Consider the following 27,280-nt stretch of genomic DNA (forward strand, 5'->3'; position numbering starts at 1 on the left):
CAGTCGGAGAACACGTCAGTCTCTCTGGTCACTTGATTACAGACCTTAAAGTCACAGTTCTTCAACAAAAAAACTTCAAAAACAGACTCCAACGAGAGGCTGTGGAATTGGAATTAATTTGCAAACTGGACACCATTACATTAGGCTTGAATAAAGACTGGGAGTGGATGTGTCATTACACAAAGTAAAACTATTTCCCCATGTTTATTCCCCCCCCCACACTGTTCCTCACACGTTCTTGTCAACTGCTGGAAATGGCCCACCTTGATTATCACTACAAAAAGTTTTTTTTTCTCTCCCTCTGGTAATAGCTCACCTTACCTGATCACTCTTGTTACAGTGTGTACGGTAACACCCATTGTTTCATGTTCTCTGTGTATATAAAATCTCCCCACTTTATTTTCCACTGCATGCATCTGATGAAGTAAGCTGTAGCTCACGAAAGCTTATGCTCAGATAAATTTGTTAGTCTCTAAGGTGCCACAAGTCTTCCTTTTCTTTTTGCGGATACAGACTAACACGGCTGCTACTCTGAAAAATGGTCTCCCTGGAATCCGATGAGATCCAGATAGAACTGAGAGCTGAGAACAATAGGCCCTTAAAGTCAGCCCTAGATAGAAATGCAGAACTAAGCCCAGAAAGGATTATTGACAGAAACAAAGACAAGAAAAAAAAGAGAGCCAAATCCTAAATGAAAGGTAGCTTGTGTGTGGCGCAGGTAATCTCCTGTCCCTCTCTTGACAGCAGGTGTTGGACAAGGCTGGTTGAATTTGTTGCGTGGGATTAGCTGTCCCCCTCTCCCCGCATTTGCCAGTGGGCTATGAGCACATTGCAACACTTCCCCAGTTTGGACACTTTGATACGGTTGTTATTGCCTTGCAGCCGTGTCTAGGTGTCCCTAGTCATGGCTCAGGACGCCATTGTGCCAGGTGCTGGACAAACGTAAGGCAATGTTTTTTCCCCCACCTACATGCCTAAGCCTCTGGATTGTTTGTAGTGAGGATCCAGGGGGACAGTGCAGTTGGGTGCGGAGGGCACATGGAAAGTTTCCATTCGCTCACTGGGTGATGTGACCTTCACAAACTACCCTTTTAAATTTCGTTTCTTCCACAGATGTGGGCTGGGGGGCCTGAAATTCCTTCCCCGGGAATCCGTGCGGGAGGAAGACTCACCGCACTGCGGCGAAGGGTCGCAAGAAGCGAAGAAAACCGGAGGTGTGTGAAAATGCCCCAATCCAAAACGTGGGAGCCGGATCCCCCACGTCTTTGCTGCTTGCCCAGCCGTGGCAGCGCCGGGGACAAGCCTGCTGATCGCAGGTCCCGTGGACAGCGGCTCCACGAGGGAGGATCCAACCCCAACGCCTGATGGGGTGGCCACTGGTTCTGTTGCATGGGTGCTATCTTGTCTTTCCATGTTGGCAGCACTTGGGCCCCCAGGCGCTACCCCAACACAGCTCAGCCCCCCACTCTGCGCCGGTCTAGCGGGTGCCCGCGGCCAGGGAGCGGGACAATGACCGGCGCCGGGTGTGGCCTTGGGGCGCCGGTGCCTGGGGAGATCTGCCCGGGTTCCCAGGCTCACCAGCCCCGCTTGCTGCAGCAAGGCAGCGCCGCTCCCCACCTGGCTGCGGGCAGGGCGAGGCGAGGGGCCAACCCTAGCTCTAGGTGGGCAACCGGAGCCTCCTCCCCTTCCCAGCCGGCGGCGTCCCACCCTCCGTGCGGGGGCTGGGTCCGCCCTTCCCCGCTCGCCCGCCGGGCTGCAGCCTGCGCTCCCGGCCCGCCCATTCCGCCCCGCCCCGCCGCCGCCGCCGCCTGCCGAGCGATTTGTCCCGCTGCAGGGCGGAGGGCGCGGAGCTCGGGATGCCGCTGCTGAGCCGCTCCCTGCACAGCCTGACTCCGGATCAGCCAGCCAGGTGAGCGGGGGGGGGCCCCTGCTGGCACCTCCCCGGGGCCCTGCACGCTTGGGACCGCAGCCGCCGCCCCAGCCGGGGCTCTAGCCCCACGGACGCGGGCTGCAGCCTCCGCTCGGATCCGCGGCCCCTCGGTGGCCTGGCTTGCAAAACCCGCGGGGTGGGGGTTTCTGGGGGCGTGGGTCTGCCTCCGAATATCCCCTCTCCTTGCAATGCCTGCTCGGTGCCCCCCCCCCCCACATGCCCTAGGTGCAGCCGCGTCCAGGTGGCCTGCTTGTGATTTCGCCCTCACATTTACCCCCCCTGCAGCCCCCGCCGCCTTGCACGTTGCCTGTGCAAAATTCCCCATCTTTCCCCCTCCGAGCGGCCGCTGGAGCGGGGTGTGTTTCTTTCTTCCCCCTCCAGCCTGCCACTCGCTAGTGCGCGCTAAGGAGAGAGGGGCAGGCTTGGTTCGGAGGGGCGTCCATTTCTGGGGGCACAGATCCGGCGCGTTCCCTCCTGATCTCCGGGTTTGAAGGCTCAGGTCCCCTCAGGCTCCCTGCTTTCCCCCACCCCCGACACGGTAACTGACACATTTCTCATAGCTACCGTCTCCCGTCCCCCAGATCGCGGGGAATTCGCTAACCGGGAACGGATCCGCTCAGGTCTGGGCTCGGAGGTGGCGGGCAAGTCACTTGGGAGAGAACAAAATGAAGGGGAGACGCAGCTTGTTCTGGCTGCCGCTCACATGCGCGCACACACACACGCATTTTGCTCTGTGTCAGAGCAGAGATCAAACTGCAGGCGCGTGTGTGTGTATTTGGCGTTGTCCGAGGACTGAGGAGCTGGAGGGAACCTACACTGGGAAGGGAAGGGGAGGAACAAGCATTAGGGAAAATTCCCTCCGGGGTGGGCTAATCGGCAGTCCATAGAAGACTTGTTGGTGCTGAAAGTTTCTGGGCATGGCCAGCTCAAACCTACCTGATTTGGTTTCCTTAGTGACACACCCAGTGGAGCAGGGAGGAAAGGGGAGTGGTGAGCCAGCCAGGAAGGCAGAGAAACCGTTCATGGGGAATGGCTTTTTTTTTTTTTTTTTTTTTTAATATATACTAAGCAAATGATCTGTCAGGGCCTCTGCCAAGGTCAGATGGCTATGACATCTCTTCCCCTTCAGAGAGCTGGAAGGCAATGAAATACTAGCAGATCTGTCAGTCTTGAGCAAGGCTGGGCCACCACGCCCAGATCTCTGCTCCTCCTGTGATATGAATACTCTCTGTGCCACCACCTGTAGTTTCTTAGATGCCTCTGAATTGGTTTCCTGTAATGTGCATGAAAAGTTTAAACACAGTTTATTTTCCCACAGCTTTGTACAGGAGTGGGAGTATGTACACGTATCGGGAGATAGCAAGACATGATCCCTCTCCCTCAGTGCATTTGCAGTTGAAACACGGGGGGTTTGATCTTACTCAATTGTTTCATTGCTGCATGTTTTGCCACCTTCTTAGATGGGAGCAGAATTGGGCCTCAAGGCTCTGATCTCTCTAAGGCTTTGTTATGTTCACAGTTATTGATTTGTAAGAAGAGTTCCCCATGCACCCGCACCAATTCTTCTACACTACACTCTGGAGAAGCCAGTGCTCTTTTTGGTGTGGCTGTCCACAACAGTTAGGGCTACATTTCCCAGTCTCTGGCAGCTGAGGGGTTAAATAAATCCCCCAGCCAAACAATAAACTGCAAATGTGGGTGAAAAATGTGTACGATTCTGGAGCCCCACTGGAAAGTATAAGCCAGGGTGCCTAAGGAATTTAGGATCAGACTCAGATTAGGGAATTCTAGGGGGGAAATCTGACCACAAGAATTCCTCTGAAATTGGAACTGCTGTTTTGCCCTTAATAGTGTTTGATTGCAGGAGTGTTGATGTCAGGAGGATAATATACATTAGAGGAGAGTGTGCAGGGAGCCAGGAACAACTTGGAATGGGTCTCTGCATATTTCCAGGGTTATTTTTGGAATATCGTCAGATGGCAAGAGGTAGGCTCTGGAGGTATAATAAAGCTTCACACTTTCTTAATTGTCTGATTATATGGGAGATTGTGCAAAGGTATGGGACCTTGCGAGTCCCCTTCCTTTACCATTGGTGCATTTACAAGATGGATTATTTCCATCCCAACTTTTCTCCCCTCTTGTGTTTCTAATGCTTCCCTCACTATTTGAAATTATGGGCTCTTTCCTGAGCAAAGAACGGATTGAGTGTGCTCTTTAATTTATACAATATATTATGGAAATTAGAGATGGAAAAGCTTTATTAGATCATCTAGTGGTTGGGGGGAGCTAGCTCCTTACGGTCTATTCTCTGGACTTTTTCCCAGTCTAGCTTCAAACGTCCCCAGAGGAGCGGCTTTCCCCATTTTCTTGGAGAGATTGTTCCATGCTCCAATCAATCTCACCATCAAGCTGCTTTCCCCTGATCTTCAGCATAAATATTCCTTTTCCTCAATTTTCTCGCATTAGATTTGCTTGATGTATTTCAGCTTCAAAGCTATAAAGAGCTAGAGACCTTTTAAGTATATTATTAGTCTGAGTTATGCCCCATTGGGGTGCCCTAAATGATTGCTCTTTCTCTCTGGTGGCTTTACCCCTCTCAGCTATCTAAGGGAGCTCTAGTCCAGTAGTGGCCACCTGCTTACGCTTATGTTAATGTCCATATCCATGGTGGGGTGTGTACACACACACACGAGTGGTGCTTCTATGCCGGATTGAGCATGTAAACCTATTTCTTTGTGTTTTGTCTCACTGCATCCCACTGGAGATCTCTGTACCTGTCAGATCCCATTCTCTCTCGCTGCCTGGGCTCTACGCTGTCTGTAGTGTGACTGTGCATGCAAGGAGTTGTTTTAATCACCCGCTGTGGTGTTTGTGTCTTTTTCAAACTAGATAAGGTTGATCAATGTGTGCTAAGGAGAGATGGGACAGGCTCCGGGGAGAGAGCTAGCACTGGGGAACTTTCTCCAAATAGGAAGGCCTTGATCTCATGTGGTCACGGGACTGGAGCCTGTTTGTTTACATAGGTAACTTCCTGGTGCTAGTGCCTATGCTCTCAAATGAAACTGATGCTTTGTAGACTCTGCCCAATGCTGACTTTGGACCCCGGCAGCAAGAACAGGGACTGTGCTGCAGGCTCTGTGCCAGCTCTTGATTGTAATGGCATGTGCCAAATTCGCTGTTGATGTTCCTACTCCCAAAGCTTCTCTTCCCTCTCTCCTCCTTTTACACACACACACACACACACACACACACACACACACACACACACACACACACACACACACACACACACACACGACTTGCAGAAGATCTCTCTCTCGCCCGCCCGCCCACCCACCCACCATGCCCTGGCTCTCATGCTAGTCCCCATCAGGATGCAAGAACATTACAAATGTTGCCTCCCTAGCAAGGCCTCTTATCTTTGCATCTAGCACAGGCCTCCCCTGTGTCCCCTTGCCACTGGGGCAGTTGCTGGTAGTGGGGGCATTTGTCTTTTCTGTTCACAACCAATGTCTGTTTAAAGCTTTAACAGCAACTTCAGGTGGTAATGAAGGCATGAAATCAGCCATTACCATAAATAGCAAAGCAGTGCTCCCACTCCTTAGGAGTGTGGCAGGAGCACATCGGTCTTGGGGGAAGCTGTGGTTTGACACCATGGCTCAAGAGAATGGTGAACAGTGCTGCTTGTCTGTGAATCTGCCATCCACTTGCAGTCGTGGCTGAGGTATGATCCTCCCTGTGAGTGCCGTTCTCGATCATGTGGTGACATTGCAGGTCCACTCTGCTGGCCTTCAGCCCAGGGAGAGGAAAATCTCTCTCTTTCTGAACCTCTCAAATTTCTCTCGATTGAGATAATAGCCGTCATATCCTGGGATGAGCGGAGTAGCAATAATAAGCATTTTCTAGTCTTCTGTGGACTAAAATCTAGTATTTAGGGTGACCGGATAGCAAGTGTGAAAAATCGGGATGGGGGTTGGAAATAGGTGCCTATATAAGAAAAACTTCAAATAGTGGGACTGTTCCTATAAAATCGGGACATCTAGTCACCCTACTATTATTTCCAAACCCTGCGACTTGCATTCGTGTTGCTGCAGTGTGCTGGCCCATTAGGAGGTTTTCAAATGCACACAGGGTACTGGCAAAAAGAAAAGGAGTACTTGTGGCACCTTAGAGACTAACAAATTTATTAGGGTACTGGGGCACCAAACTCCCATTTGTGCCTTGGGAAATCTCCTCCTCAAGCTAGAATATGAATTGTTAGGACATTAGTAAGGATGGCTTTGAGGTGCTGGGTTCAGTTCCCACATAGGCTCCCTGGAAGGTGTTGTCCCTGTGCCTCTCCATCTGTACAGTGGTAATATCTCATTGCTTGTGGGGATCTCTGATACTATAGTGATTGGGGAGTGGGCAGAGCTTAGATGGAAATGCTGTTACTTGTAATATGACTTTTTGGTTTCATAGCAGATCCAAGATGGGAGTTGAGCTGGCCTATCTCTCTATATTAGGTTTTGCTATAGTTCCTGTCACTTTACAATCTAAGCCCTTTCCCCAGTCAAGGAGACATGGGTCAGAGAAGATTCCTCAACCCCAGCGTACGGGAAGCCTCCCCGTGCTCATCTGTGCAAACACACACATACACAGTTATCAATATGCTACTCTCATACAACGTCTAAAAATGTGCTCGCCCAGAGAACGTGACAGCTTCGGCCAAGCGGTTTATTGTTCTCGTTGGAGCAGTCAGATGTCTCTGAGTCAGCGGGTTTTCATTCTAGTCATGGTGGGTAATAGAAGTGTAAGACTTTTAGGGGGAAACCTGAAGAACATTTTCAGTGCTGGAAGGAAATTGCTGGGCAGCCTGTCCAGGGCTGTGCCTTGCTGGACAGGGCTGGGACTGACTGGACAGGGCTGGGACTGACTCCAGGGGAGGCTGGTAGCTCTATCCGGATTATAGATGTTAGGGTGTGATTGCAGGGGAGCATTACAATGTTTCAGTCATGGCGTAAATCCCCACTCACCCACCCCTTTAAATCCTGATCTGAGAGCTGTTGTGTTGTCTGAGACCTGAGCACGAGAACACACAATAAAAGGGATCAGCAGCTGGCTCTCCCACCTGGGCTACTGCACCTCTCCTTTCTTTGGCACAGCATCCCCTTGGGAGCAAAGCGGGATGCCAGGGAGCTATACCTCTAAGTGTCTGGCAGCAGGTATCTCGTCTGCAAGGGTGGAGCATGATACCAGGTGGATAGAAAGCTGGCTAGATTGTTGGGCTCAATGGGTAGCGATCAACAGCTCGATGTCCATTTGACAGCCTTTATCAAGCGGAGTGCCCTAGGGTTTGGTCCTGGGGCTGGTTTTGTTCAACATCTTTATTAATGATGTGGATGATGGGATGAATTGGACTGTCAGCAAATTCGCAGATGACACTAAGCTGGGGGAGAGGTAGATACGTTGGAGGGTAGGGATAGGGTCCAGAGTGACCTAGACAAATTGGAGGGCTGGGCCAAAAGAGATCTGATGTGATTCAACAAGGATAAGTGCAGAGTCTTGCACTTAGGAAGGGAGAATCCCATGCACTGCTCCAGGCTGGGGACCGACTGGCTTAGCAGCAGTTCTGCAGAAAAGGATCTGGGGATTACAGTGGACAAGAAGCTGGATATGAGTCAGCAGTGTGCCCTTGTTGCCAAGAAGGCCAACGGCATATTGGGCTGTATTAGTAGGAGCATTGCCAGCAGATTGAGGGAAGTGATTATTCCCCTCTATTCAGCACTAGTGAGGCCACACCTGGAGTATTGTGTGCAGTTTTGGGCCCCCCACTACAGAAGGGATTTGGACAAATTGGAGAGAGTCCAGTGGAGGGCAATGAAAACTATAAGGGGGCTGGGGCACATGACTTGTAAGGAGAGGCTGAGGCAACTAGACTTATTTAGTCTGCAGAAGAGAAGAATGAGGGGGGATTTGATAGCGGCCTTTTACTACCTGAAGGGAGGGTTCCAAAGAGGATGGAGCTCGGCTGTTCTCCATGGTGGCAGATGACAGAACAAGAAGCTATGGTCTCAAGTTGCAGTGGGGGAGGTCTAGGTTGGATATTAGGAAACGCTATTTCACGAGGATGGTGGTGAAGCACTGGAATGGGTTACTAAGGAGGTGGTGGAATCTCCTTCCTAAGAGGTTTTTAAGGCCTAGCTTGACAAAGCCCTGGCTGGGATGATTTAGTTGGTGGTGTTCCTGCTTCGATCAGGGGCTTGGGCTAGATGATCTCCTGAGGTCTCTTCCAACCCTAATCTTCTATGATTCTACCAGCATCTGTTGTTCTGGTCCCATCTGTGGGAGTGAAGCATTCCCAGGCACTGGGAACGCACTATGACGAGCGCTTAGGCTGAGCTATAGTACTGCTGGGACAGGAGCCAAGGCACACTTGCCTTTAGCAGATAGGGAATGTGGGCCAGTGGGTTGAACACAGCCCTGAGAGCCAGTAACTCTTGAGCTCTAATCCTAGCTCTGACACTGACTTGTAAACGCCTCAGTTTCCCCTCGATATGAAATGGGGATAATACATGCTAGTGAGGATTAACTACAGCATGGCAAACGTTATAGGGGTGCTCTGGATTAGGGCCAGAGAGGATAGGGTATGGTGGGCAGAGCCTTGTAGCCAGGGCAGGTCATGTGCTACCGTGAGCTCTGGAGAGCTAACTCCTAGCTTTGCTGTTTCATGCTGTTATTTCACTTGCCTCATTTGAGCCCCACCAATGCAGCCCTTCCCTTTGAGGCCACCAGCCTTCTGACCACGGAGGACAGGACTGGATTCTGTCTGGGGCTTATCCACGCCTGGGGCTTCATCTGCAGCTCTCCTTAGACCTGCTTTGGGAGTGAGAGACCAGAACTGGAAATGGCCCCCAGGTCCCCTGCATGGCAATCCAGAGCCCTAGATAAAGGGCACCACGGCAGCCCCATTGTGTTTAAAAACACAAGACAAATGAATGTAAAGTGTCAGCTCCACAAATCTCATCAGGTCAGCAGCTTTACTAGGACTCTTGGCCTTTCTGCTAAGATGAGATGTGATGGCAGTTTAATAGAATATCCGATCCATCCTCTTTCAGGGCAAGTGTCCTGCCCTTGGATGTCAGTAGACTCTACCATGATCCAGCAGGTCTCTGCCATTTCTTGCTGCTCTGCTCCCGTCTCACGGTCTGTTCTCCAAAATTTGTAGGACAGACTAACATACCTGTGTAGGTATGGGAGACCGGGTAAAACCTTGGACCACACAGCATGTAGGGAGGTCCTGCACAAAATGAATCCCAGATTTGAACCGATTGTGACCTTAATCTTTGCAAAAGTAAACCAATGCCCTCTTTTAACTCACTTCTCTCCCTATCGCCTCCCCCTCCCCTGTATGCTGTCTAGCAGGGGGATCTAGGATGCATGATGCTCACTAAGATACCAGCACAGACAGGAAGGAAAATGCACCGGGTGGAGTCGTCTGTCTCTGCTGCACAAAGGGAATGTTTGTTTGGTTTTTTTTCTCCTTTTGAAATTTTAGGTAAACAAGGAGTGATCAAACAGCATTCTGAAGCTTCAGTAGAGGTTTGAAACACATTCGTAACCTCCCACTTCTCCCCTCCCCCCGTTTCACTGTGTGCCAGGTGCTATGGTAGCGACAACCAGAGGGTATTTTTAGCTTTGATTCTTTTTGTGTCCAGGGTCTAGAAAGGAGCTGCATCTTCACAGGGAGAGAGTGAGCCACTTCATTACATGCCCAAAGGCCGGGAAGCTGAGGGTGCATTTTTAATGACACATCCCTTTGTAATTGACTAATCTTGTTTGTTGCAGTTAGTGCTAGTGGAAAGCATTTCTGGCTTATACAGAGGCAGTCAGGTGTGTGCCCATGGAAAAGTGTCTAAAGCAAGGAGCGTATGTCAAGACCAGGAGGGAGGCTGAAGCTGGGAAGAGGGAACACAGACTGTTTACTAATCATGCATATCTTGGTGGGGTCTTGGAGCCACTATCCCGGTGGAGTATGAAGGGGCTGGAATACTGAGGGGGGCGCTGCTGGTTTTTCTAGTGATCTGGTTGGGGAAGCAATGAATGAATGAACAATGGAAGTAATTAAATGTTCTAATTAGATGCACTATTGATCTGGCACTGTTTCTGCTGGCAGGAGCTTTTGTCGATATTGGATAGCATGGGAAGTAGCTGGGTAGTTGTGGGTTTTTTTGGTGCATGTTTGTGGTGTTTTGTTTTGTTTTTTCCTTTTCCCAGCCAACAGAGCGGGTTAGCAGCTGGATCTCAAAGTCGAAGGGTTGGAATTTGATGATAATAAACAGTAGCATTACTAGGTACATTGTTGGCAGTGAGGGATGGAATTGAGATGGGCAATATTTAGGCTGAATGTTGGGATGGGGGAAATTTCAAGCCTTTCAGATGGATCCAGCTGTGGAATCATTTTTCAAGGGATGATGTAGCAGCCTTGTTTCTTGGGACTTTTAAACTTAACTGGACAGAATAAAAGAAAACTTGCTATCAGGTGCAATCCTGCCCTGAATGAGGGTGGTGGTTACCTGGATGAGACAGGACTTGCTACATCTTTCCATGTCTAAAGTCTGTGTTGTATAGTGTCTTTCATCTCAAGGCTGAAAAGCACTGTCAAATACCATGGCTCAAGTTCATCCCTGGTGTAGCGTCGCTGAGGTCAGGAATTGATTTGGCACAGCATATAATATGTCTGTATAACTTCTTTGTCAAGGCATATCTTCAGTAATATCTGTCACTTGCTGGTGAAATGCAGCTGAGTCTGGGGTGGAACTCATTGTCAAGGCAGCAGTGGTAAACAGCAGGTTTATGTAGGAGGAGCAGTGAGGAATATGTCCAGTTGAAACTGCCAAGTGAGTTGTGGGTAGACCACCTGTAATTGCCAAGTTACAGTTTGGCCAGGACACCACAATTAGGACCCTTACTTTTGTGAAAGCTGCATCCTTAATGCCCATGTGGTGGTCTGGACCTCCGTTTTGCTTTTATCTGCGAGATGCTCTCTCTTACAGTACCAGCTCTGCCTCAGCACTGACTCTGCCCATCTGAGCACTGTCTGGGGTCATTCCCTCTGGGCGGGTGAAAGCTGATGTGGTCACAGCCTGACGTGGGGTGGCTGCAATGGTGACCCTCTCCCAGACTAACGGTTAATGCTTGGGCAAGCTGCCCTCGGGGCTGAAGTGCTGCTCTCTCTCATTTGCGTTGTCCACTCCTATGGCTGATAGAAGGGGAGGTAGTGTAAATCCCTGTCCTTTGCTAAGCTGATAAACATCTACTCTACAGTGCACTGGCCAAGATCTCAGTGAGTGCCTGGGTCTGCTTATGTCTGTTGTATGGCGCCTAGCATTTGCCATGCCATGCAGAGCCCTGCTTCAATTGTTCTCCATCCAGCAGTGACCTTTGGCCAGGATTTAAGTGGCTGGTCCACCAATCGGCTTGTATGCCTCCTCCAGCTATAGGTGCTGGAACTAGGGGTGTTCCCCCTCCACCCCCCGGCTTGAAGTGGTTTACATTATATACAGATTTCAGAGTAGCAGCCGTGTTAGTCTGTATTTGCAAAAAGAAAAGGAGTACCGGTGGCACCTTAGAGACTAACAAATTTATTAGAGCATAAGCTTTCGTGAGCTACAGCTCACTTCATCGGATGCATTTATCATCAAAATAGAACCTGTTTTTTGGAGATGCTGAGCACCCACTTGGCCGTGCTGGTGGCATCTGTGGGCATGTGGCACATCAGAAACAGGCTGCTTCAGCCCCGGCTCTTTGGCTGCATCACTTATTGAAGGCTCTTGCCAGTATAGGACGCAGCAGGTCAGTGGTGAAGCTGGAAACTATCTAGGTGTCCCTAAATTTCAATGTCTAACCACTAATCCCAGGGGGTAGCCCTGAATGGCCGGTTCTTAGCAGTCTGATTGGTGATGAATTTGGGTCGCCGCATCTTAATTTTCCTGACCTCTCAAGCAAGAAACCAAGGGTTGGGCCCTCTCAAGATATTTGGAGTGTGGGGTGGCAGGCTCTCTGGGGTAGGGGGGAGGAGGGATGGGATGGCACAAAACTGCCCAGCAGGGAGGTGAGAGCCAGGGTCCAGTTTTGAAGAAAGCTCAGCTCTGCCTTAGAAATCCAGTGTTGTCCTGCGTTTCCAATAGCATGCACCTCCTCCAAGCACAGACAGGAGCCAGAGTTCCCATTAGAAGTGCCCCATCCAGACGCTTTCTCATGTAAACATAGTGAGGCGGCTGTTGTACGTTATCCCTTTTGATGCTGGATGCAAACGCTTATCTGTCTGGCCCTTTTCAAGACGTTTCCCATTTAAATCCGTGAAGATCATCTGCATCCAGCAGCAGAGAAGCAGTCGGGGAAATATTTGTTTAAAAAATAAAAAAAAGGGGGAGTTGGGGGATGGTGCTCGTTATCCAGGGAGTAGCGCATTGCTCTTTTTACTGGAACGAGGAGTTCAAATCCCTGTTCAGGTCACAGTTGATAATGAGGTTGCTGAGCTTTAAGCCTTGTCCCTGTTGTTCACTTCACTAACACCCAAGCAGCTGAGTGCAGTGTGTGCTTGCGGAGGTCTAATAACAGGAGGAGCTGGGCTGGCTGTGGGTCAGGCTGTCACCATGTCGGCAGAACCCCACTAGGGAGCATCGTGCTCTGGCTGGATGAAGTCAGTGGTGTTCGCTCCACAGCTTTGTGGGCATTAAACGCCTGCATCTTCCCTGGGATTCCAAATAAAAGGGCGGGGGGATCGGACTGGCTCCTGAAGGTAGCTGGTGTAACTGCCCGGGCATTCTGAGCCAGTGGTTATCCAAGGTACCGAACTGCTTCTCGGCATCATTCATACCCTCAGGAGGCTGAAGGGACTGGATGGCTAGTACAGTGGGTGCGCTGGCCGAGCTAGCATCAGGCCTCTTCAGACCACTTGCTCCCCAAAACTGCAGATGCACTGGTGATAATGTAGCATAAGCCTCCGGGGGGGGAAGGGGGGTTCTCTGTTACCACCGTATGGCCCAGCTGTGCTCAGAACACAGCTAGATGACGGAGCAGCGTAAACGCCCAAGCCTTCTCCACTCTATGGCTACCGGTCATGGGAATTATGGGTTTGAAAAAATCCTAGCATATAAAACCGTCCTGATTCCCCCCCCCCCCGCCCAAGCCCCCGCCTTACTCTAGATGGACGCTGGTATCATTCTGCTAGGCTCCTGATTGCACGGGAGTTGCACTGACACAGAAGTGGAGAAAGGCCTGGGTCACTATTGTCAGAGTTCTGTAGTTCAGGTGGAGTTCTCGCTCCCGGTCCAGCCCCTTCTCTTTCCGTTACTCAGACATTGCTGGAGAAGGTTACACTGGGGGACTGAGACTTTCTAGGCTTTTCCTTAGCCCATCTGTGAATTTCTCTCCTTGGAAGCTTGAGTAAAACTGTCTCAGCTTTTTTGCGTTATTTTTTGTTCTGCATGGAGCCCCATATCCACACTTGGCTGCGTCCCAACATATGTTAAGCTCTGCGTCTGCTGGCTATGCTGTCTTCTGATGGGTCATTGACGTGGGGGGAGGAAGGATTCAACCTCTCTTACTTAATGTGCCACGTGTGGTTTTTGGAGGGTAGGCATCAGACAATCCATGCCCGAATGGGACTGAAATGTGGCCGTGGGGTGGCAGCCAGAATGTTGCCAATGACATTTCCATGGGGCTGTATTTGGTGGGACCCTGACTGCATCACACCAGAAGGCAGACAGCAGGCCAAATTCTGCTCTGTTGCATCCAGTATGCATCCTCTGATTTCAGTGAAGTAACTGGATTTATACTGATGATACTGGGCTAAAGTCTGCTCTCAATCAGTCTGCGAGGTGGTTATTAAAGTGCATGGCATACATTGGATGCAGTTAAATGGTCTCATTAAATCAAAACAAAACTTGGAGCTGGTGCAGCTTAGGTCCTGGGGGTCAGATTTTTCAAAGGGGCTCCCGTTAGTACACATGCTTCTGTTTGTGGGCTCTGTGCATGTGAATGGCACTTTGCGTGGCTGGAGCAATGGATTATGTGCCATCCTACCTGATCTGCATTAGTGCCTTGCATGTGCAAATTTTACCCGTGCGTGTGTTGGAGGCCCATTGGGAAAATTAACCCTTTATTGTAAAAGACCTTTCTTGTGCAAAAGTAGGAGCTATCCCAGCTCTTCCGTAGCATTCCCAAGACTGGCCTCATAAGCTTCTCTCTAGTCTTACTCGGAGCCTGTAATGTGTACATCCCGATTTTGCTCTGGTGTGTCATACAGTTACATGGATGCAAGTGCTCCTCAGACCTTGCAGATCTTTGTCTTCCATAAAATGTAGTCATTTTTTTGGAGAAGAACACTCTAAAAATAATGCTGTTGTGGAACTTGTTTGTTTTTGCAAGTGCATTTCATATCAAACATGCTCAGTTCTCCAGTAAACTACCAGTCCTGCAAACCTCCCTTTGACATCTGCGAGTCCAGTTGGGTTCTTTGTTGCTCATGCATCATCACCTAGAATAAAAACTGCAGACCAAATGTCCTCAGCAACACCTGGGCATCTCTGTTGTCTTAAGTGGGGTTGTATAGATGAAACTGAGGGGTATAAGACAATGACACTGCACAGATGGCCATGAAATTAGAACTTGGTTAATGATTCACTGTGCAAGCCAGGAAAGTATCCAGTTCACTTTCTCCCAGCAGTGTTGGTTCTGCAGGGCCGCCTGCAGTAAAGACGGGCTTTTATCACTCAGATTAGCAGTTCTGTTTCGGAATACACAGGGAGCAGACCTGCTCAGTTAGAAGGTGCTGTTTCATCTAGACCTGTTTCAGAGTAGAGTGCGCATAAATGAACGAATTCTTATAGAATTGAATATGGTGCTCAAGCCACTAAGACACCAGTGAGCTCACGATGAAATGAGCAATGCTCATTTCATGTCACTTTGCAGCATACATGATTTTGATCATTTTTGAGAAGACGCTTTGGATGATTTTTTTCTCTCTCTCTTTCTCTCTCTCTCCCAGGTTCTGAACGGTGCCTGAACAGAAGTAAAAGAACCAATAGCTGCTGTTGGAGACGGGGTGAGTCTGTTGTCGTTAGTGACCGTTGAGTCTCTTTTTCTAGCCAGAAGCAACATGTACATTCATGCTTTTAGGAGCAAGCAGGTTTTCAGTGGTGCAAAGGGATCCCAGTCCTGATTGGGGCCTTACGGGTGCTGCTGCAGTGTGAATAATAATGGGTCCTGATGATAAATGACTAGATCTCCAAAATCCACAGGAAGGGAGTACTGGAAATAGAGGTGCAGAATGCTACGAGTCAAATGCAAAGCTCAGATACGGTGCTTTTTAAGGTTCTGTGTGTGCTTTTATTCAAATTTAGCTATGAACTTGAAAATGGGCTGATTCTTGTGGATGAGGCTATTTTGAAGCTCTGCATTTAAAAACACACAGAAATTCAAACTATTTTTCTGTGTTTTCAGTGCAAAATTTTGCACAAAGTGAAATTTAGGAAGGCAAAATCGGTGCAGATCAGCAAGAATGTGGCATTAAATTCTGTGAAATGAAACCTTGTCTTTGATTGTTGAGCTGCTTGGAATGTGGATTCCCTGATTTTGGGTCAGGCTGTGTAAGCATGGTTTAGCTCGACCTCTAGTTTTATGTTTATTCTAGGAATGCTGACTGTGCTCTGGGATTGGGAACAGAGCGAGGGAACGAATGTAGAAACCCTCTCTGTTAAATCACAGGGGTGCCTGAAATGTTTAATCTGTGGGTGATGAGGTGTTTGCGGCCGGTTGTTGGGATATTGCGCCTCTTTGTGGATAGCTGCGCTGTTCCCCTTTCTGTTCAAGTGCAATGAATGTATTGTTCTGAGCAGGAACCCTAGCATCACCCAGGGACATGGAGAGTGAATTCACTCTCTATGTGGCCAGTTTGGGAGGGTTCGCTATGCTGGTGGCTATTGCATGGTGAGGATGCTATTGCAACCCCATGTGACGAGATACAGGTGAGGTGACGTAGAGATGGGGAGGGGATGGTATGTTCCCAGTCATGTGCCATTCTCAGCCTGTGATTAAATTAGGGGCTTTGAATGCCTCTCTTCCACCCTCTAGAGAAAACAACTCTTCAGAATACTCATCCCTTCAAGACTTTGGACACCATGCAGCCTTTGGTGGGTCGTGCACCAATCCAATGCCATTTTACAGCTTTCCCTGCCAATCCAGCCCGGCCTATATTGAGCTGAGGCAGTGTGACTCTGTGGGGTGCAGCTGTGCCCCATGTGCTGCTCTCTCTCTCTGGAGCCTGAAGGCAGGGTTTGAACTGCGTGCTCCTGAGGTGCTGGACTTGTTCGCTGCACATGGGGCCATAGATGCAGCGTTGTCAGAGCAAATTCCTACTGAGCACGTGACCCAGGCGGGAGAATCCATGTCTTTGAGGAGAACTATAAGTGGGTCACTGTCATTGATTAAATTGTAAAGCAAGCATGCCCCTCAGGGCTGTGGATTTCTCTCTCTCTCTCTCTCTCTCTCTCTCTCTCAGTCTCTCTCTCTCTCTCAGCCAAGGCTGCCTGTAAAATTTTATGAGAAATTTCTGCTCAGTAATTCCAAGCAGCTGATCCTTCAGGAGGTCTGCGTGTGCATCTGTAATAGTTCAGTACTGTTTGGCAGCTCTTTCTGCCATATGGGGTGCAGTATGTCTGTCTGGCCTGTGCAGCAGGCATCTGTGACCGGGGCACGAGGGGGATGTACAGAAGAGGTGGAGAATGGGAGAGACTAGAAAGAGATGTGCTGAGTCTCATTCGGCCCTTCTCTGTGTTAGGGAGGTGGCATGACTCAGTGGCGGGATCAGGCTGGGAATCAGAGGCTCTCGGTTCTATCCCCAGCTCTGACATGGATTTGCTATGTGGCCTGTATGTGCCTGTTTCCCTTTTCATTGATGTGGATCATGCCTGCTGACGTCTGCTCTGAGATTTCCAGATGAAAAGGCCTATGCAGAAAGGCCATGCTTTGAACTTGCACGTGTTACAGCTGACAAGGGAGAAGTGGTGTGTGATACAGGAGGTCAGACCAGATGAGCACAATGGTCCCTTCTGGCTTTGGAATCTGTGAATGGGGAGCTCTGTGTGGTTGCTAGCAATAGGTGATGTGCCCATCTGCCATAGGTGAATTCTCTGGAAAGGTACTCGGAAGGTGGAGCTGGGTATAGAAAGAGAGACCCAGATGGATGGACGTGGTGGGGAAAGAAAACAGATGTACACTGGGACCGGTACCCCCAAATCGCACTCTCACTCACTGGTTTGGCTCCACGGGGGTCGGCCGGATGGGGATGGATCCCATGTATAGATGGGTTTTCTGCTGCCACCATCGTGTGGGTCAGGCCTGCTCTGAGTGGGATTGGGCCAATGGCTCTGGAAGCCCCACATGGCCTATCTGCACCAGGCTCTTGAAGGAGCTAACACTGGGGGAGCTGAGCCATTGTGGGCAGAGAGGGACATTTCCCTAGTGTAGCTGTCTCCCTAGTGCGCTCTCTGGCTTTCTGGTCCACTTTTCTCCCATACGCCAGGTATAAAAAGCCCATGAGACTTGCTTATAACACACAGGAATTGTAAGCCCCCTCCCACGTGTGTGTGTCTTTTTCCCCCCTGCCCCTGTGTGTATGTGTGTCTTTCTTCCTCCCTTCTGCGTATGTCTCCCTCTCCGCTCCCGTGTTGTCTACTTGTTCTGCATGGTGTAATTTCTTTTGGTGCATATTCATATATCCCCGTGACAAGTCCCAGAATGCACTGCTCTCTTTCTCTTTCCTCCTCCCTCCACCACACACTGCATAGCTGAGCATGTCTGAGCTTTGGGAAGGTTACAGGGAAGTTATCCCAGTAGAAGACTAGTAAAAATCAGCTGGAATGAAGAGAGACTTTGATCAGCTTTCTGGCTGACAAATGAGAGCTGTGAGACTCTGATTCTTAACCCTGTCTTTCCCAGCAGACTTAGGAAACTGTCCAGGGCTGTATACAGCCTGCTTAATTTCCCCAGGGACTGCTGTCAGTGGAAATGTGATGCATATTCCATACCTCTTTTGCTTCAGTCTTCTCTAAAATAGTAAATTGTGATCAGATATTTAACACAATAAATATTAACAACAAGGGGGAAAGAACACATCTAACTTATCTCAATATTCTTTAATCTGTTCTTCCTCTATTTTAGCTTGTGTTCAAGTTGGCAGGACTTGATGAAAGTCATCATAGGGTACTTAAGGAACTAGCTGAAGAAACCTTGGAACTGTTAATGATTATCTCTGAGAACTCCTGGTGAATGGGTGAGGTCCCAGAGGATTGGAGAAAGGTACTATGTTTGCCTATCTTTCAAAAGGGGAATAAAGAGAACCTGGGGATTTATAGACTGGTCAGCCTCACTTCAATACCTAGAAAGACACTGGGACAAATGATTAAGCAATCAGTTTGTAAGCACCTAGAGGATACTAGGGTTATAAGGAATAGCCAGCATGGATTTGTCAAGAACAAATCATATCAAACAAACCCAATTTCCTTCTTTGACAGGATTAATGGTCTAGGAAGCAGTAGACATGATATAGCTTGATTTTTACTAAGGGTTTTGACACAGTCCCACATGATATTTTCATAAGCAAATTAGTGAGGTGTGGTCTAAATTAAATTACTATAAGGTGGGTGCACAACTGGGAGGGGGAATCTAATGGGGTCCTACAGGGGTCAGTCCCGGCTCTGGTTCTAGTCAATAATTTTATTAACAACTTGGATAATGGATTGGAGAGTGTGTTTATATAGTTTGTGGATGATACCAAGGTGGGGAGGGGTTGCAAGCATTTGGCAGGACAGGATTAGAATTCAAAATGACCTTGGCAAATTGGAGAATTGGTCTGAATTCAACAAGATTAAATTCAATAAAGACGAGGGCAAAGTATTTCACTTAAGAAGGAAAAATCAAACGCACATGTAAAAAATGGGGAATAACTGGCTGGGCAGTAGTGCTGCTGAAAAGGATCTGGGTGGGGTTATAGTGGATCACAAATTAAATACGAGTCAACAGTGTGAAACAGTTGTCAAAAAGGTTAATACCATTCTGGGGTGTATTAACAGGAATGTTATATGTAAGATACAGGAGGCAATTGTCTCATTGTAATCAATGTTGGTGACGCCTCAGCTGGAATACTGTATCCAGTTCTGGGCATTACACTTTAGGAAAGATATGGACAAACTGTAGAGAGTCCAGAGGAGAGCAACCAAAATGATAAAAGGGTTAGAAAACATGACCTGTGAGGAAAGGTTTTAAAAAAATTGGGCATGTTTAGTGTTGAGAGAAGACCACCGAGGCAGGACCTGATAACAGTCTTCAAATACATTAAGGGCTGTTATAAACAGGATGGGTTTTAAGAGCAGGTTGGACAAACACGTCTCAGGGATGGTCTAGGTTTACATGGTCCTGCCTCAGCGCAGGGGGCTGGACTAGATGATCTTTGGAGCTCCCTTCCAGCCCTACAATTCTGTGATTGTATGTAGGGGTCCCCATGTGGTCCAAATACTGCTCAGCGTGGCTTTCTCACCTGTTTACAAAAGCATGTGTTAACCACAAGCACCTCCCCAAATGAATTTCTTTATGGAGACAGTGGAGAAACAGCCCCCTCCCTGCATGGAGTGTCGAGGACCCTGAGGTGTAGTGACCCCCGTGGCAGGGTGTTCGAGAAGAGAGATGGGGCAGAATGAGGCCTAGGGTGTAGGAGCTAGTGGGGTGGCTCCTGGGTGGTTACGTTTGGCCCTGTCTTGGCCATGTTTGTCCCATATACTGCCCTTACTCGTGAGTTATAAAACCATGCTGAAGCATGATAGTCCCATCACTTGTGGCTTATTTGGTTTGTTACTGTAACATGACAGAGTCTCGGGTGCTAGGCACTGTACAAACACCAGACAAAAAGACGGTCCCTGTCAAGGAACTTACAATCTAAGTATAAGACTTTCAAAACATCCAATCATAGATTCCAAAGCTGGAAGAGACCACTGTGATCATCTTGTCTGGCCTCCTGTATAACACAGGCCAGAGACCTGCCCCTAAATAATTCCCAGAGCAGAGCTTTTAGGAAAACAGCCCCTCTTGATGACAAGCAACTACAGATGGATACAGACTGACTGATAGGGAGCACAAGGAAACGGTGAGATAGTGTTGATCACTGTGATGGATGGTGGTCGCAGTCCAGCAGCAGCCTCGCTGTGGTCAAGGTTTTTATAGGTATCACGGTGCAGGGTCATTCAGAGGAGGGGTTTGAAGCAGGATAAGGAGCTAGTTTTGCAGATGTTTACCTGGAGCTCATTTCAGGTGTGAGGGGCAGCATGGGAGAAAGCAGGAATTTGCTTGTTTGAAAATTTAGTAAGTGGGTGATGGAGACATCATGGACCAGTCCATTGGCCTAAAGCTCCACCTGCTATTTCAGCTGTATGGAGCATTCCTCTTCACTTCCTGTCCCAAACTCCTCTCTCCCATTGCTGAAAGAGGCTAAAGGGCGACTGTGTTCCTCAGAGGAGGGGGAATCAATTCCCTGGGCAGAGCCTTCTGAGATCCTTGGGGATGGAACACACAGTGCACATGTGAGATCACGGACTGGATTCAGCCCTGCTGTTATACCATGGGCAGCAGTAGCACAGTTACCCTGCTGCATGGGAGATCCCGGTCCAGTGTTCTTGTTGTTTGGCTTATTCTAGTGCTCTTGCTTCACATCATCATCATGACACTCAAAGGATTTTTGGTGGGTGTACGGTGGCTGTGCCAGTGTGTCTCTTTCCGTACGTGGCATTTCTCTCCACTGCTGCCTTTCAGCTGTAAAGCTAAACTACAGTCATACATGCAAATAAATACCTAGCTAAAACTCCTGCTGGCTTCTATCTACTCCACCAGCATTGCACTACCAGTGGGAATACTCTGAGGGGCACATCTAGGCTCTTCCCTCACCGTGTGCAAATGCATGACTGCTGAAGGGCAGCAAAGCCACCGCGGTTCCTCTGTGTGACTCAAACCCCCCCCCCCCTCACTCACACGCGCACCGTGTGCTTGCATGTTGGTGGACAGACAACTGCTGTATTTTCAACAGTTTTGATCTGTCGATGCTTAAACTGCGGAAGTGGGAACACTGCAGCATCTTTAGTTGGACACAAACTTTTAACATTAGATATCCCAATGTATTGTGAGAATAATGCAAATCTTTAGACTCGCGTAAAAAATAAAAAACCTGGCAGATTAAATTATTTTTCATGCAACTGGCAAATTCATAAAAAAAAAAAAAAAAACCCAGCCAGGCTGGTCAAATACCATCCAGGTGGTAACCCTGCTGCAAATACCTGAGCAGCTTTACTCACGTGAATCATCATACAGAGTTCAACAGGATTACTCCTATGAGTATAGTTAAGATTACATGGTCTGCAGGATCAGACCCTAGCATAGACCCCAGTTGCTCTCCCATCCCTGCTCCAGCTGACGTTCTTGGTGAATGCTATCGCAGTGCAAGCAGGGTGGCACTTGGGTGCTGTCCATTTTTTTTCTCCAATTAGTAAGATGCTCTCATCGGCACCTTGAGACACGAATGTGGTGATGGTTTCAAGAGAACACACACGTTAAAACAGACCTAATTTGACACCCATCAACTCAAGGGAGCTCTGAGAAAACCGCCACAACACCCATTGCACCATAGTGTTTGGGATTACAGCTGCGGGAGAAGCAGGGAGCCCTGAGGGCCTGCACTCAGGTCTGGGCAGGTCCAGTGCCTTTTCATTCACCTTTCACTGGGTGGGGTTTCTGTCAGGATGAGGTGTGGGTGGGTGTGCGCGTGCTAATGATCTGGGGAAGTTGTAATCCTGTTTAAGAAAGCATTTCAGTGCCTTTGTATAAGGAGCAGAGCAATGTTCCTATCTTGGCAGGTTTATTAGCATACGGATGAGCTGGTTATCTGTCTCTGAGTTCGTTCTACAGCTGCTGCATGGCCAATATAATATCCTGTCATTGCATGAATATCATTTAGGGCTTGCTATTGCATCTGTATAGCACAAGGCCCAGAGATAAAGGGAAGGACTGGGTCTCCTTGGGAGAGTTTCTCTAAGGTGATGGTTGTGTTCCATTGAGGATACTGCCTGTGAGCTTACACAGGACGTTATTTTAGCCTGCAAGGCACCTGTGCATGTAGCATGGCAGATTTTGTAACACAGCTGTTCCCAGGCTGTGACCTGCAGACTGCCGTTGGCCGTGGAACGCTTGCTGGCTGTAACATGGGACTGTCCACATCCCAGAGCATAAACTCGGGGATGCAAAGCAGAATCCTTTATGATAGTGGAAAAAAATAACCATGACAACAAAATAAAAACCAAATAAGACAGGGGGGAACCAGGCACACCCCATTCTTCTAAACTGGGTTCCCACGCCCCCTTTACTGCAGTTCCTGTAGGTGTTTCCTCCACTACTGCCTGTCCCACTGGCATTCCTCTAACACTCTGATGTTTATATCGTGGAGATGGCTCCCAGCCTGCTTTGCTTTTAAAGGGATATCACCTTTTCACACTGGTGGCTCATACTAGCTTTCCTCCTCCTCTCTGGCTGCTATGTCCCATTGCAAGACAGCTACAACCTCATTACATACTTTCCTAATCTTTTCCATGTGAGAGACTGTTGGGGTGGTCATAGTGGTGTCACGTGACCTGAACCAGGGAGAGGAGCTGGCCAGGGCAATTGCCAAGGGGACGGAGAAAACTCAGTAACGTTTTGTGATCCAGATTGTCTGAAGCACCCCTTTCCCATGCTTTCCTCCCACTTCCCCCCCAGTCCCAGCCATCCTGCTTGTCAGACATTCCCTTGGTCCTTAGAGAGGCCTAATCATGCTGAGCAACTGTATTCCGTGCCGTCTGGCTCAGCCTGCTCCTGAGAGACTGTGTCCTGAGCTTTCTAAGGCTGTTGCTCTGCTAGTCCAAGCTCCCCAGAAGCAACTCGGTGACTAAAGTAGACAGTACTTGATAGTGCCATAGATGGGAGGGCGGGGAGGTGAGAATGGTCCAGGGGCAAGGGTACTTATCTGGAACTTGGGAGACCTGTGTTCAATTTCCTGCTCTGCCACAAACTTCCTGTGTGGTCTTGGGCAACTCGCTTAGTTGCTCTGTGCCTCAATTTCCCTATTTCACAGAGGTGTTAAAGATTGAGATGCTTACATGCTATGGGAATGAGGGCCAGATAAGTATACCTAGGAGAAATGATTATTTCCTGCTATATTTTATTCATGCACAGGAAATCAGTCTTTCAAATGTTTGTCCATTGGTCTTCAGAGATATCATAGGAGTGGAGTAGGACGGGGTCATTCTGATGTCCTGGCCAAATTACAGGACATATTATATTCTGCATCCCTAAAATTCCCTTCTAATTCCCATTTGATCCAATATTCTTCACTCTAAACTATTACATGGTGTCGCTGTGTCCTGTCAAACAGCTGCTGAGCCCCACCCCAGAGGTGACTGCATTCCACTGGGGATTAGAATGGTTCCTAGGTGTGATTCAGAAAGGGCTTTGGGATGAGGGGGCTGTCTACAATTCATAAGCTCTTCTCCCTGAGGCCTTGCTCTAATGCTGGGCTGCGTGTGACCAATAGCTAATAAACATCAGCCCTTCTCTGCCCCTAGAAATGTTAGTCCCAGGTTTGCCAAGGGGCCAGTTGCTCTGCGATTTCCTTGACCCCACTCTAGAGTGCGTCTGCCTCCAACTGTGGTTATTAAAGTTTAGCTCTTCCCCAAACACAGACTGACTAGATTTCAGAAAGGGTTGTCATCTTTCTACTTGCACAAAACCGAACGCCCTTGCCCCGCCCCTGCCCCTTCTCTGAGGATCCCCCCCTGCTCACTCCACCCCCCCCGTCACTTGCTCTCCCCACCCTCAGTCATTCGTTCATTTGCACTGGACTGGGGCAGGGGGTTGGGGTACGGTAGGGGGTGAGGGCTCCAGATGAGGGTACAGGCTCTGGGATGGGGCCAGAAATGAGGAATTCAGGGTGCAGGAGGGGGCTCCGGACTGAGGCAGGGGGTAGGGGTGTGGGAGGGGGCATGGGCTCTGGGCTGGGGGTGTAGGATCTGGTGTGGGGCTGGGGATGAGGGATTTGGAGTACAGGAGGGGGCTCTGGGCTTGGGCTGAGGGGTTTGGAGTGCAGGAGGGGGCTCTGGGCTGGGGCAGGGGGTTAGTGTTTGGGGGTGCATGAGGGGCTCTGGTTGGGGATGTGGGTTGTGGGGTGGGGCTGGGGATCAGGGGTTGGGGGTACAGGAGGGTGCTCCAGGCTGGGATTGAGGGGTTTGGAGGGTGGGAGGGGGATCAGGGTTGGGGCATGGGGGAGGATTTGGGGTGCAGGCTCCGGACAGCGCTTACCTCAAGCATCTCCTGGAAGCAGCAGCATGTCTCCCCTCCAGCCTCTACACAGAGGTGCAGCCAGGTGGCTCTGCGCGCTGCCCCCTCTGCAGAAACTGCCCCTGCAGCTCCCTGCTAATGGGTTCCTGGCTAATGGGAGCTGCGGGGGCAGCGCGCAGCGCCCCCAGATGCCCCTAAACCTAGGAGCCGAAGCAGGGACGTGGCGCTGCTTTGAGAGCCACGCGGAGCCACGGCAGGCATGGAGCCTGCCTTAGCCCCGCTGCACTGCCGACTGGACTTTTAATGGCCTGGTCAGCAGTGCTGACTGGAGCCACCAGGGTCCCTTTTCGACTGGGTGTTCCAACCCAAGCATTTGAATCGACCCAAACAAAAGCCCAGTGAACTCCTGATAGGCCCTGCCTTAGCTCTCTTTTTCCTTCAGACCCAGCCCTGCTTCCCTGATGCAGTCAAAGCTGCCTGTTGTTTTCTGTCTGCACCAGCAGAAGCTCCGAAGGCGCCGACTGGTGCGGATGAGTGATCCAGTGGTGTTGGCTGGGCCCTATACAGGGTAGCTGCTGCAGGTGTGAACTCCACTCCTCCCTGCTCCGCCTCTCTGGGGTATGGGCTGCTGAAATCTCCATCAGAGTGGAAGGGATAACCCAGTGCCTCACAAACAGCAGCCAAAAACTGAAAAACTACAACTGGTCAAGCAGAATGTTTAGTTTTAGTGAAAACTTGCCCCAGCCTAGTTGCAAAAGACCGCACATGGCCATTTGGTGGGGGAAAAAACAGTTTTCTTTGGAAAAAAATGTCAAATGGAAAATTTCAAGCAGCTCTAATTGTCACAGCTGATAGCTCCCAGTGGTGGCACTCGGTGGAGTAATCTGGGGTTGTCTGGACAACTTTATGTAGGAGACCATGTGTATTTCAGTGGTCAATGTTGTTCCTTTTGAAAACTTTGCATTATGAGACTGGCCAATCAGCATAAGAAGTGCCACCTATTGAACTGCCTCATTGCTCCTGCAGCACCTACCTGCTCCTGGGAAGTCTCCGGTCTAAGTACCGACCTGACCTGACCCTGCTTAGCTTGTGAGACCTGGCAGGACTACAGTACAAATTGCTATGGCTGCAAACACATAAAGCAAGCAGTTGCATTTGATTTCTCTTGTCGAATAAAGAACAGAGAGACTGATCGCTCTGGCTGGGCCCGGGTGGTAAAGGCAGATGCTGTACATGCTTTCATCCTTACCTGGCTCAGCGCTGTCAGTGCACCTCAGTCCTGACCCGCAGCCCCTCCTGCTGCTCTACCCCCGAGGTGACATACAGCTTTGTCAATGCACCTCTCTCCTCACCTGCAAGCACCTCTGCTATTTTTGCCTCTCCTGAGCAAATTGTGCAAATTTTAGGTTGTGGATACTTGTCTGCTAAGGACTAGGATCAGAGACCACCAGTCCCCATCTTGGGAAATGACTGAGCACCTGAGCTGTTGTCCCACTTACAAGTTTTGGTCCATAGTGGACATCCCTCTCTGACCCTATGTGTGCGTGTTATACGCTCTCATATTTATGAAACAAATAACTGCCTTCATCTTGTCCAGTCTCGGGCTTTGCCTGTGTGACATGAGTTTGGCCAGTCTCGGCCTAATAGAGAGATGCCTGCATTACAATAACACTCCATCTCAATTGGCAACGAGAGCAAGGGCAGCAATGAGCTGTTTCCCGTAGGGCATGAAGGAGCCTGGAAGGGCTGGGTGGGGTGGAAAAACTGTCCTTTTAAATTCCCTGTGGAGCACCATGTGCGATGTGGGGCCCACCTGCTCTCTGCCCCCACCAGGCTGGTGTCCAGTGGCTGCATTTATGTAGCAGGCCCTAAGGAATGGAAAATTGTAAGCCGAATATCAGGAAAAACAGGTTGGGATTGAGATCTCCAGGGCCTTGGGGCTGTCTCCTAGGCGCAGTGATTTACTGAAGCCCCATTACTTGAGTCAGGGGTGGCCAACTTGAGCCTGAGAAGGAGCCAGAATTTACCAATGTACATTGCCAAAGAGCCACAGTAATATGTCAGCATCCCCCCATCAGCTCCCCAGCTCCCAGCACCTCCCACCTACCGGTAGCCCCGCTTATCAGCACCTGCCCCTCCCTCCTGATCACCTGTTTTCTGGCATGCAGGAAGCTCTTGGGGGAGCGGGGAGAAGCGAGGGCACAGCAGGGTCAGGAGAGGGGACAGGAAGGGGTGGAGCGGGGGCAGGGCCTGTGGCAAGGCCAGGGGTTGAGCAGTGAGCACCCCCCAGCACATTGAAAAGTTGGCGCCTGTAGCTCCAGCCCCAGAGTTGGCGCCTATGCAAGGACCCCCATATTAACTTCTGAAGAGCTGCATGTGACTCTGGAGCCAGAGGTTGGCCACCGCTGACTTGAGTCATTGACACTGAGACTGGACAAGGTCCTGGAGGCCACCTGCGTTGGCCTGGGAGTGGGGGATGCGCCGGGGGGCAGACTATCAGTCTCTTCACGCCCTTGACATGGGCAGAACTAGGACACCTACCAACGGGTGTTCACCAGCTGGAAGTTGAGGCAGGGAATCGGGCTGGGGCTATTCTTGCTGCACCCCCCCCCGACCCTGCACACCCCTCTCTTCTTCCTCTCTCCTTGCCTGGAGGTTTTTACTCTCCTCTCTTCTCTCCCTTCCTCTGCTGCTGAGGTTAATGGAGAACTTGGGCCACTTCCCACCCTCCACTGATGAAAGGCCTGGCTGATAAACACCTTACAATGTGAAGTGTGGCAGGCTGCATTGGTGTTTGTGTTCTCTGCAAGCTGGCAACATTCATTGGTGCTGGAGCTCAGGGACCTGAGGATGCACTGGGCTCATCTGCCTCCAGCTAAAGAGTTGTGTGGGGGAAGATCTCGTGAGGTTGGGGCCTGGCTGCCTCCATCTCCCTGTGGCGTGCTGGCCCCTGCTGAG

At 49.8% G+C, this 27,280-nt stretch overlaps 1 protein-coding gene across 13 annotated transcripts in view; it reads left to right on the top strand.

Moving 5' to 3' along the window:
- Nucleotides 1–1,113: 1,113 nt before the first annotated feature.
- Nucleotides 1,114–27,280, top strand: part of EPB41L1 (erythrocyte membrane protein band 4.1 like 1) — a 147,637-nt gene continuing 121,470 nt past the window's right edge. For 5 of the 13 annotated variants that reach the window (XM_038370516.2, XM_038370520.2, XM_038370519.2 and 2 more), the window contains exons 1-2: nucleotides 1,757–1,909; nucleotides 14,964–15,020. The gene's annotated coding sequence lies outside the window, so the exon portion shown is untranslated. Of the gene's footprint in view, nucleotides 1,215–1,728; nucleotides 1,910–14,959; nucleotides 15,021–27,280 lie in introns of those variants that run through there. The other 8 variants (XM_038370510.2, XM_038370515.2, XM_038370514.2 and 5 more) reach the window with 4 other exon arrangements.

This window comes from Dermochelys coriacea, chromosome 13, assembly GCF_009764565.3.
Source record: "Dermochelys coriacea isolate rDerCor1 chromosome 13, rDerCor1.pri.v4, whole genome shotgun sequence".
In the NCBI taxonomy this organism is placed as follows: domain Eukaryota; kingdom Metazoa; phylum Chordata; order Testudines; family Dermochelyidae; genus Dermochelys; species Dermochelys coriacea.